This window comes from Chaetodon trifascialis, chromosome 22 (genome assembly GCF_039877785.1).
Source record: "Chaetodon trifascialis isolate fChaTrf1 chromosome 22, fChaTrf1.hap1, whole genome shotgun sequence".
NCBI lineage: Eukaryota > Metazoa > Chordata > Actinopteri > Chaetodontiformes > Chaetodontidae > Chaetodon > Chaetodon trifascialis.
Genome location: NC_092077.1, coordinates 12111775 through 12123238, shown reverse-complemented (window position 1 = coordinate 12123238; position 11464 = coordinate 12111775). Strand labels below are relative to the sequence as shown.

The window sequence follows — 11464 nt, the reverse complement described above, 5'->3', positions numbered from 1 at the left end:
ATGAACCGGCACCTGAGCGTATATTCACAGTGTGAGGAGGGCTCTGTCAGAGCAGATGCAGACTTGTATCTGCTACTTGTATCGAAGCGCAACGACATTTTAGTATTTGAATCCCTCTTCAAAAGCACCGCCGCCCAACGTGGGGCTCGAACCCACGACCCTGAGATTAAGAGTCTCATGCTCTACCGACTGAGCTAGCCGGGCTGAGCTATTGAAAGTGTCATGTGAGCAACCATATAGCAATAAAGGAGGTTATATTACAAATTGCATAAATGTGCTTCAGTTTTTAAATTGCAAATGTTTAAAAACCATCTTTTTAATGTAAAGCAGTCAGAGCTGGCTGCCTAGAATGTGCTTTTTAAATACATTTAAGGATTATTACAGACTAGAAATCCGTCAAACTAATATCAGTAAATCTACTCTCACACAAAGCTCCACAGAGACGGTTTTCTTAGGTTTGCACCAAAATCACACAAGCACAGCAACATGCCAGAAAGGAAAGGTTGGATGCTGAACACTGGAGGGAAACTATGACGTTGTAACATAATGTGTTGAGTGTGTATTCATGTTATAATAAGGGGATATGAATGGAAAAGGCCGTAGAAACACCGAAAGCATTACAGTGGCAGCCTTTCTCTCTCCTGTCGTCTCCCCTTTCCTCTGCAGCCCCGATCCAGCGCTGATAAAACTATCAACAGCACACCTGCACCGGGTCGGAAAGCTGTCTAACTCTCACACACACACAGAGTTGAACACAAACTCAAACAGATGGGGGCGAGAAGCTTATATAGCATGCTCAGAACAGTAAGCCCGTTCTCTTCTGCTTTTCGCTCGTCTCTCCTTCCGACTTTCTGCCTCACTGTAAATTTAACTTTGCATTGTTAGCACAAATGCAAATCTTACTCAAATCTGTGATTATCACATATGTCTCTGCAGTGTCGGGCTAAACGACCGTTTGTTTCCTGATCTCACTTTAACAGTTTTCACACACGGTGTTTTCAGTGAGGTTCAGCTGTATAGGATTGTGCATAATCTATAACGTGAAGTCCTTATTCAGGATAAGCTTCTCCATGCTTGTTTGGGATAGATAACCACCCTTCTCCCAATTCACCCACTAGAAAACACCAGCGCCCAACGTGGGGCTTGAACCCACGACCCTGAGATTAAGAGTCTCATGCTCTACCGACTGAGCTAGCCGGGCTATCTGTGCTGTGAAGATGGATCAGGTTTCACTGCTGCACCTGATAACAGCCACCCGTGTCTTTGGTTTATATGACAGTGGACACTGTGAATTGACATATTTGAGTTCTGCCAAAATACAATGCATCTGGCAAAGTGCTGCAATGGCCAGTCAAATGCATGCACCATATTTCTGCTGTCTACAGCCCCAAAACATAGTTTTCCCAACTCTGGGCTTGAACCCATGAACCTTCCCATCTGTCCTGCACCTGTTTGGATGGTTCCCACACATGGCTTCATGCCTACTACACTACACTATGAGGTCCACATATTCATCCTATTCAGCCTATTGTTCATAATATGTTCAACTTCTTACAACATTAACTTTATTTTTATTAGCCTATACAGTATCAGTGTGAGCAGACTCCAGGAGTGGCAGCCAGAGCTCAATATAAAACCCACAGTTCAACTCCCAATGAATGAGTCCTTATCTCAATAAAAATCCTCTTCAGGATCCCTGGGAGCGACCAGAAATACTTCAATTCAACAGTTGGCCAGTGAAAATAAACCCGAGTGACAGCTCTTGAAACAAAAATAGACAAGCATGGTGATTATCCGTCAACTCTGGAGTTAGTTAGTCCGGCCGGTGCAACGCTGTCGACTCCAGGGAGCCCTCATCTTCTGAGCCGAGCAGTTTGATGGTGGCTCCACAGAGTAGAGAGGAAGGAGGCGGAGATTAATGTGATTCTGTTGAACGGGTGTGCTTTGAGTCTGTAGCTTGGTACCAGGGGTTGGTAGGCTGCAGAGCTAGCGGGGCTACTAATGTCCAGTTACCTGCGTCATGTGACCATCGTATTTGTGACGCATCCTGTCATGGGCCCTTAGAGCCGGCAGTGCTTGGCTAGCATGTCCTCTGCAGTGTTCAACCTCACCGATGCCGAGAGGCTCAGTATGTCTCAGCTGTTGGATGAGCTGTGTCATGAAACAAAACTGCTTTGAATGGTCGGCTGCAGACTACAGCCCCAAGACCCTTCAAGAGTTTTGTGTGTGAGCTAATGTAACACTGTTTTTCTGTGATTTAAGATAGTGTGTATTATCTTTTCATAGATCCTTTATGATGACCTGAACTGCTACAGCCTAAAACACTTGCGCCCAACGTGGGGCTCGAACCCACGACCCTGAGATTAAGAGTCTCATGCTCTACCGACTGAGCTAGCCGGGCTACATGTGAAGCCTAATAACTACCCCCCTTCAGCAAAGCCTTCACCTTCATTTGGGTTGCGTCTCGTGGTTTGGTTTGAGCTTCAGATCTTTGATACATCATAAAAGGTGATACAGAATAATGTGTTTTTACAGTGAATTGCTTCCTGCCACATGACCTTAAATGGCCTGGCAGGGTTCAGGGTGTTGACTGTGTGTCCTGGACTCCCCCGCTGTGTTGACCCATTGTAAATCATTTCAGCCTGTCAGCGTCGGCCAGTCAAAACAAGGCAATGAATGGAGCTGTTCAAATCAGCAGGGTGGTCCTCTGCACACACACACACGCACACAAACAACCGCTGGCTCACATTTGCACAGGGTGAGCAGGTGATAGTCAGCAATGTGTGTGAGGGTTGAGAGGGATGAAAAGAGGGGAAAAGAAAGTGGAAGTGCAGACACAGAGAGAGTGGAGGTAATAGAGGAGCGATGGAGAGCAGTTTGGGTCAGTCAGATGAGAGGAAACGCTGCCTCTTACTGGTCACTGTCTGCTACTACAACAGATCAAAGCAAGCACGGAGGGGAGGAAAACCAGGAAACTCAGCTGAAATACTGGCATTTTAAAAAATATCTCTTCATAATTGTGGTTCTTTCTTTCACACCTCGTGCTTTTGATCACCTTGCAGTTATTGCTGCTGCTTTTCTGCTTTACCGTTTTACAAATGACAATTAAAAAGACCTTAAATAAACTGTAGAGAGAAACAACCTCTGACATTGACTGTGAATCATACAGCATGTATCATATTGTATATATTATACAGGTTTCTCTGTGGTTTAGCTGGTTTTGAATTACTGTGATTTTTTTGTCTTCCCTCATCTGTCTTCCTTTTTGACCTGATTCCTCTCTTTTCCTTTCCATTCTTTTCCTCCTCTCTCTCTCTGTGTGTGTGTGTGTGTGTGTGTGTGTGTGTGTGTGTGTGTGTGTGTGTGTGTGTGTGTGTGTGTGTTGGAGGGGTGGTTGTAATATAATGAGATTCCCAGTGCCCAGGTGCTCTTTCTAGATAATTACTGAGTGTGTTTTTCTGTAGCCAGCCTCCGAACTGAAGCAATACCAAATCTGTCAGCGCACACACACGCACACACACAAAAGAAGGAGGGAGGGTATCGTATTAAATCTATTCCCACTATCTTGTTTCTGATTGCGAGCTACGGCCACTCTCCTATCCTCTCCAGCTCTCTTTTTTCAATCATTCTGCTGTCAAACCTCTATTTTTCTCTTTTCCGTCTCCTTTCTCTCATCTTTACTTTCTCTCTCTTTTCTTTTTCCAATTTCTCTCCTCTGACCGTCATCTCTCCTTTATCCATCCCACATCTCAGGTGTGTGTGTGTGTGTGTGTGTGTGTGTGTGTGTGTGTGTGTGTGTGTGTGTGTGTGTGTGTGTGTGTGTGTGTGTGTGTGTGTGTGTGTGCGCGCAGAAGATGAATCAACAAAACATTAGTCAGTTGTCTGGAAAAAAAAAAAGAGGTAGAGGCAGATAACATTGATTCTCACACACACACACACACACACACACACACACACACACACACACACACGTTTTTTGTTCTTCAAAACACATCCATCACTGATTGGCTGGAATGATTTATTAATCAGTGCACTGACTGTAGCTGAGGTTGCCTGTAGACCGGCCTGACAGGACCAGAGCACTGCATTGCATTAAAAGAGGACACGGGCTCTTTGCCAAACGAGCTTTCTGGGTAACGAGGAGACTGTTGCAGTTTCACCTCCGTCTGTCCTGTTTCCTGTGGCATCACCACGCTCAGCTGCTTCACGCAAACATCCACCGAGTGCACGGACTGCGGTTAATCACATGAATCCTGAAACCATCGCAATGATCCTCAGACGAGGAAAGTGTCTTTCTGTTATTCAGGGGAAGAAAATAAGTAATTGCAAGTACCCACCTTAGAGTCAGGTTGTCAAACCAACCCTCATCCCAAATGTTTGAAGGTCCTGGCTGCTGTCCTCTTATCCAGGCAATTGAATGATAAAAATGATAAAATCTCGATAGCATCACCATTTTAAAAAGGCATGGACGCACGAGTGTTACAACCAGAATTCAGTGTTTTGATGAAAGATGAAAAATTGATGATGAGTTTGCTGCTAGAAACAATATTTAGTCCATATTTCAGGCTAAGCAATGTCCTCTAACACCTTAATATATGTTGAGGCAACTGACTTTACTGGTGAAATGTTCTGATTTTGCAAGGCTGGAGTATCCAGTAACATCTCTGAACTGGTGCTCGCATTGGATGAATCCCTGGGTTTGCAGAATCGTACAGTCCTGATGTTTTTGTAGGTTTTGAGAGCATCACTGAGGTGACAGCCCCTCTACCTGAGGAGGACATCCCAGCACTCTTTCTACCCTTGTCTTTAATAACACCTGATTTTTTTGTGTCAGCAACAGAGAGCACTTGGCATCTGTCAGAGCCTCAAACGAGCTTCCTTCTCATACAGCGGCTGAATCTCTGTCTGGTTGCGTTGGAGTCAGTGAGGGATGGTGGCAGAGATCCGTTTGAGTCTGCAAATCTGAACGCTGAATCAACAGTGCTCCCCAATCCATCAGCAGCTACTATCAGACGGTGCAGCTGCTCGCGAGGATTCACACACTGCTAATCTTTGAGCAGAAAAGGGTTAAAAACACTTCTGTGGCGCCGCGTCTCCCGCATCTCATCCTGAATATTTTAACACATGCAGCAGCATATATTCCACGGCAGCGTCTGTCAGACGCGCACGCCGCTGGAATCGAGATCAGAATCGTGTTATTCATTACATTCAGCGAATGCACAGGGCTCTGTCTTGTTGGCATTGGTGCAAGGACGTTGTGTTTACATGAGACAGTGACAGCAGGACCTCGTGGACATTAGACCTTCATGCTGAGCATAAATCATTACAGCTCTTATCAGTTCTATTACGCCAGTGAATTGCTTTTTGTTGGCTTGTTTGTGTGTCTTTCATTCAAAACCATTCACTGAGATGTTTTCTCTTCACTGTTTCATCTCAGGTGGCAGCATTTTAAGAAACAGTAGCTCACAGAAGTGACCCTTGAGTCAATCGTTATTTTGTCAAACTCCTATTTGCAAGGTCAAGAACCTTTAACGCATGTCACATTGTCAAAATATGACTTTTTTAAGCAACTTAAACTTTTTGCTGCCTGTCTTTTACATCTTTATGATTCTTATTTTTCAACTGTCATCAATTGTAACATAAAGTATACATCTACACAACTTCTAAATTGTGCATATAGATCATATTTCGCTACAACTCAAATTTTCATTATATCTGCCTTTTTTCTCATTTACAAGTAACCTGTTCAGGTGAGGAGGGTTGAAGTTTGAACATGTGCTGCTGCAGTAACAGTGGACACAGACAGAGGGCGCTACATCACTGAAACTCACCACTGTCACACTCTGACAGGAGAGGGAGAGAGATAAGAGGACAGAATGACAGGGAGGAGAGGCAGAGGAGGAGGTGGAGGGTGTAGGGAGTAGGAGAACTGAAGGAGAGAGAAAGTTTTGGAAGGGAGAGTGAGGAGATAAATGAAGAGAGGCGACATTTTAGACACTCTGCCCCACATCGCTCCTCCGCTCTCTCACTTTTTCCTGTGAAGACTTTTTGTTTTTGGGTTGCTTTCAGCAAATTAATTTCACAAGGCGCAGCCGTCTTTCTTCTTCCACCCCTCCATTATCTCACGTCCCCGCACACACGCACACACACACGCACACGCACTAACATGCATGGTTGGGTCCAGGCCATTTGCTTCCACTCCAGCAGGGCTGCACCATTAGTGACCAGCAGGGGAATTGTTGTTCTCTGCATGCAGCTGGGTTCAGGTGTGCTGATGCTGTGTGAGTGTGAGTGTGTGTGTGTGTGTGTGGGTGTGGGTGTGTGTGTTGCTCTTGTTGGTAATGCTCATACCATTGCACGATAATGATGATTAAATTTTAAAGGAAGATTCCAGTTTATTACAACAAGGGTCATATTTTTGTAGTTTTTGCCATCACTCCCATCAGTAACAATCAATTGTTCAGATCTGGGAACAGAATCTGAACCCCGAGGTCACATGATCATACAGCAGGCTTTAAAATGATTACTCAAACCATCCGTTTTTAACTGTTTTCAACCAGAGTTTTCAGAGTTTCATGATTGCAGCTTCCGTAACGTGAATATGTGATTGATTGTTTGAGTCTTTTGTTTTTTCTTAGGATTTTGGCCGATTGGTCAACATAACAAGACTCTTTAAGACTCATAATCATTTGTTTGAGCCCTCATCATAACTAGCAGAAACGATGACCAAAGCCACCATTAAGAACCAGGTTTTGATAATATCCTTTCATATGCACATTGCTACATATTTTTCTCTAATAGAAGGAAAAACAAACTCTCTCTCTCTGTGTCTCACTCTCTCTCACACACACACACACAGCCGTTGTAGCCACGGTCACACGAGCCAGCAAAGCGTGACTCAACAGAAATCTGCTCCTCTCCGTTGTTTCGTCTTTCTCTATCAGTCTCTCTCTGTCTCCGTTAGCAACTCCCCTCTCATTTTCTTTCAGTGCCCCCCCTTCCTTCCCTCTTCACTTTCTTTACACACAACACACACACACACACACACACACACACACACACACACACACACACACACACACACACACACACACACACACACCTTCCTCATCACTGGATACAGACAAACACACACACAGACACACAGACCCCTCCAGCTTTCCCTTCAGCTTGGTGGGCACTGTGCCCAGAGAGAGGCAGCCTGAGCTGGGCGAGGAGCCCCAGGCAGAGCCCCGCAGCCGCGCCAACACCCTGGAAGCCTAGAAAGAAATAGTTAAGAGGAGGAGGAGGAGGAGGAGAGGAGAAGATGAGGTGTAGGAAGAAAAGAGAAGAGGGTGAAGAGAGGGTATAGATGAGGAGAGGCGAGCAACCGTGTGGAGAGAGGATGAAGAGATAAGAGGATGCAAGAGCAGGGGAGACATGCAACAGAGGAGAGGATAAGAGGGAAGGAGGAGCGGGGGGGGGACAGAAGGAGATTAGAAAAATAAGAGAGATCGATAGATGGAGAGATACAGAGAGAAGACCAAGAAAGACGGAGCAAAAGGAGAAAGTGTGAGGCAGCGAGAGAAAAGGAGAAAGCTGGGCAGACAGCCAGCTTTCCCATGAGAGAGAGAGAGGTCAGAGCAATGGACACATCTCTGGAGACGCTGAGTGTGTGTGTGTGTGTGTGTGTGTGTGTGTGTGTGTGTGTGTGTGTGTCTGAAAGACAGTGGCGAGAGATAAAGGGAGGAGGAGAGAAGAATACAGAGGAGGAGGAGGAGGAGGAGAGCAGTGGAGCGCAGAGACAGAGAGGAGGGCTTGTATAAGATACATATACCGAATGCCTGAGATGCGACCTTGGAAATCTATATCAGTGTATTTGTGCATTTGTGCATTTCTCCTTTTCCACTGCGTGCTCTACATTTAAAGGACAAGGCTGCCATTTTCATCTTGTCAACAAATCCCATCAAAAGCTCAAACCAGCAGTGCGATAGACTGTCTGTGGCCCCAATCCGTAAGCTGTACTGCATTAAAACATCCTTTGAAATATGTTACAAAATGTAGTTTCATTGTTTTTGTTACAAAAATAAAAGCCACGTAATTTCCTCTAACAGCTGGGGACTGTAGTGTTTAGCAATTGTTACTCAAATAGGAGTAACTAGATTACTGTGATCGGTGTTGGAATGCAACTAAATTCAGATATATACTCAAGTACTGTGCAAATTTGAGGTACTTGTACTTTACTTGAGTGTTTCCATGTCATACAACTTTATACTTCTAGTCCACTAAATCTCAGAGGCAAATATAGGACTTTTCACTCCACTACATTTGTCCCACCGCTTTAGTTACTTTTCAGATTACAAACTGAAGGATGAAGTGTTCTTGTACGGGTTGATAAAATTCTTCTAAGCTAAATAAACTGCTTAAATACCCTCTTGGAGTAGCTGCAACGTGCATCGCCAAAAAGCTGAAAACAGGCTGTTTTTCTCATGAAAAGTTGATTTTGGAGATACGTGGTTCTTGCAGGACAGCGATGCTGCAAACATCTGATGATCTTCTAGAATATGATGCATTGCTGTATGTGTGAAGTAGTAAAAATGAGCTCAACCTTAATCATCATACTGACAGGGAGTATTTTACTGCACAATGAGTACTCACTCACAGTGGTATCAACACTTTTACAAAAGTTAAGGATCTGAATTCTTCTTCCACCACTGATGTAACACACATTTGGTGTGTGTTAGCATGAAGTTTTGCCTCTTCTTTCAGCCAGCTTCACATTTTGTTCCTGTTAGTGGTTGTTAGGAGGAGTTTAAGTGATGTATTTCACACCGATCACAGAAATATGTTAATTTAACAGTTGTAAGTAGACCTACAACAACCTGCACAGCTGGGCCACTCTCAAACACACTTACCACTATTTTTTTGTAGTGGTATTTTATTGTGTGTGTTTTATTGGTGTTGGTGCAGCCGACTTTGCTCTGATCGGACAGTTGTTGCTCTGACTGCAGAAAGACAGCCGTCAGTGGCATCAGCAGCAGACCTGGACAAGTTAGAGATGACTTCCTGTGTATTTCCAGTGTAGCCAAAGCATCATGAGGCGTATTGATCTGTGCCATGGAGCTCCACTGTTGTCCAAAAACTATTAAAAACACACACTGTTGCCCTGTGTTTATCAGAAGAAAGAAATATGGCACACAGGGCAACAGTGTGTGTTCTTAATAGTTTTTGGACAACAGTGGAGCTCCATGGCACAGATCAATACGCCTCATGATGCTTTGGCTACACTGGAAATACTTGTTAGGCTCAATCTTGGTTGTTCTGGTCTTGTTATGCTATTTGTTGACAATAAGAAAAATACAGACTATGAGCAGCGCAGTCCTTCAGAAAACACCAGGAATTATAGCGTTCAAGTCGAGTTTTAACAAAAAAGTATCTGTGCTGCTGTTTGTATTCTTGACAACAGTGAGGGCATTGTGGGTTGCATGAGGACATGTGTGTGTGTGTGTGTGTGCGCGCGCGTGTGTGTGTGTGTGTGTGTGTGTGCGTGTTCATGCGCGATCTGTGCTTGCAAGGTCAGTGCAGGTCATAGAGTGCTATGCGTGTGTGTCAATAACAGTATCTGGAGGCCACGGGATTACGTGACCTTGCGTGCCACATGTGCTGTCTTCTACTCGCTCGCACACACACTCACACACACACACACACACACACACACACACACACACACACACACACACACACACACACACTCAAACACAAAGCCCCATGAAATCCTCTGACTCCTAAGGGTCTTTATGAGGCTCTTGCATTGGTCATGGAGAGCTGGGAGAGGAGGAGGAAGAGGTGGAGGGGGAGAAAGGAGGAGGAAGACGAGTGGAGATGTTGATTTAAGTAGAAATAGACAAGAAGAGAGGAGAGGAAGAGATAGAGGGAGGCAGAGAAAATATGAAGTGAATTAAAAAAAGGCAAATATGGAAAGAACAGCCTCATCTCCTGCACAATACATTTATACGCTGCTAATTTCCTTTAGCAGATATGATGCAGAGGAAGTAGAATTGGATCAAATTGCTGTCAGAATCGTGTCTTCTGGAAACATTTTTTCCGATCCAGGAAGTGTGGCATCTTTATTGCCCACAAAAATGATGGGAGGGAGGAGGTCATGGTGGATGATCTGGCCGACAAGGACCAGGACTGTCACACCAGAGGAGTTAAAGTGCTGCGACACACATATCGTTCAGGCTAATGAGCTAATTGGTTAGCTTTGGTTACTATGTTGTCACTCTTCCTGAGGTTTCTTCCATTTATTCCACATTAAAGGGTTTTATCTGAATCAGGGATCTACGGTTGGATCGTGTCTTGTGATTAAGCCTGCAAGCAAATGTGCGGTATTGGAGTATAAAAATAACACTTACTTGATTTCGGACAAATGTGACCATTTTCAGTTCTGAACCATGACCACAACCCTTTCTTATCAACTGAGCTGATAGTGATCCTTCTGCAGATACATTCAGTGTCAACATGTCTTTGTAGTTTCTGTGCATTTCTCGTGAAATGTAACAGTTACTGCATTACAGCTACTTTGCAAATCTTTGCAAAGTAAAAACATGAGCTTCTTCAACTTGAACCACTTCATCAGCTCAACCTGATGCTGCCACTTTAATGTTCAGATGCAGGGCATCACTGTGTCTAACCGAACAACTGCTGCGCACAACAGGCAATGTGCACAAGGTTAGGATGTTGCCCATCTACACTTAAATAAGGAAATATCACATAACACACCAAAATCATCAAGCAACATAAAGTAATCCACAAAAATACATTTTACAGGGAACGGAGAGACAAATATAGAAAGAGCAGCAGGAAGAGGTGGACTTAAGGAGATGTGAGGTGAAGCTGGGGCAGTGAGGGCGATATGGACGTTATTTCAGCTGCTGTGTGTGTATGTGTGTGTGGGGGGGGGGGTGCAGGGACAGGTGGGCATCCTCCTGTTATCCTTGCTTACATCTCTTTCTCCCTTAATCATTCACCCTCCCTCTCAATCAATCCTGAGCGTCGTCACGTCGTCTGCACAGTCTATGCACTTGCATTGTGTGTGTGTGTGTGTGTGTGTGTGTGTTTGCATTTTGTTTGAGTGTGTGTGATCCGTTTGACTCTTTCTATTTGTCAGCGTTTGTGTGTCTGTGCCTGTGTTTGAGCTCGTGTGTGTGTGTGTGTGGGCTCACGTCGCTCTCCCTTGCTGTGCGTGCGTGTGTGTGTGTGTGTGTGTGTGTGCGCTTGTGTGTGCGCGCGCCACGAGCCCCAGTGAGATCCAGCGAGCATGACGGAGAATGACAGGTTGATTTATGGCGAGGCTATAAGTAGAATGACTACTGCTAGAGAGAGTGTGTATGTGTGTGAGTGAGGGAGGAAAAACACGGCAGAGAGGGATGGAAAAGAGGGGGAGAAAAGGAAAAATGGTGGAGAGAAAGAGGGAGTGATGGGA

At 44.7% G+C, this 11464-nt stretch overlaps 3 non-coding genes across 3 annotated transcripts; all 3 read right to left on the bottom strand.

Annotated features, from left to right (window-relative positions):
• Positions 1-131: 131 nt before the first annotated feature.
• Positions 132-204, bottom strand: trnak-cuu (transfer RNA lysine (anticodon CUU)). The gene has a single exon. It is a non-coding gene; the product is annotated as a tRNA-Lys (tRNA).
• A 924-nt stretch (positions 205-1128) lies between these two features.
• On the bottom strand, positions 1129-1201 carry trnak-cuu (transfer RNA lysine (anticodon CUU)). The gene has a single exon. It is a non-coding gene; the product is annotated as a tRNA-Lys (tRNA).
• Positions 1202-2328: 1127 nt separating this feature from the next.
• trnak-cuu (transfer RNA lysine (anticodon CUU)) lies at positions 2329-2401 on the bottom strand. The gene has a single exon. It is a non-coding gene; the product is annotated as a tRNA-Lys (tRNA).
• Positions 2402-11464: the final 9063 nt, after the last annotated feature.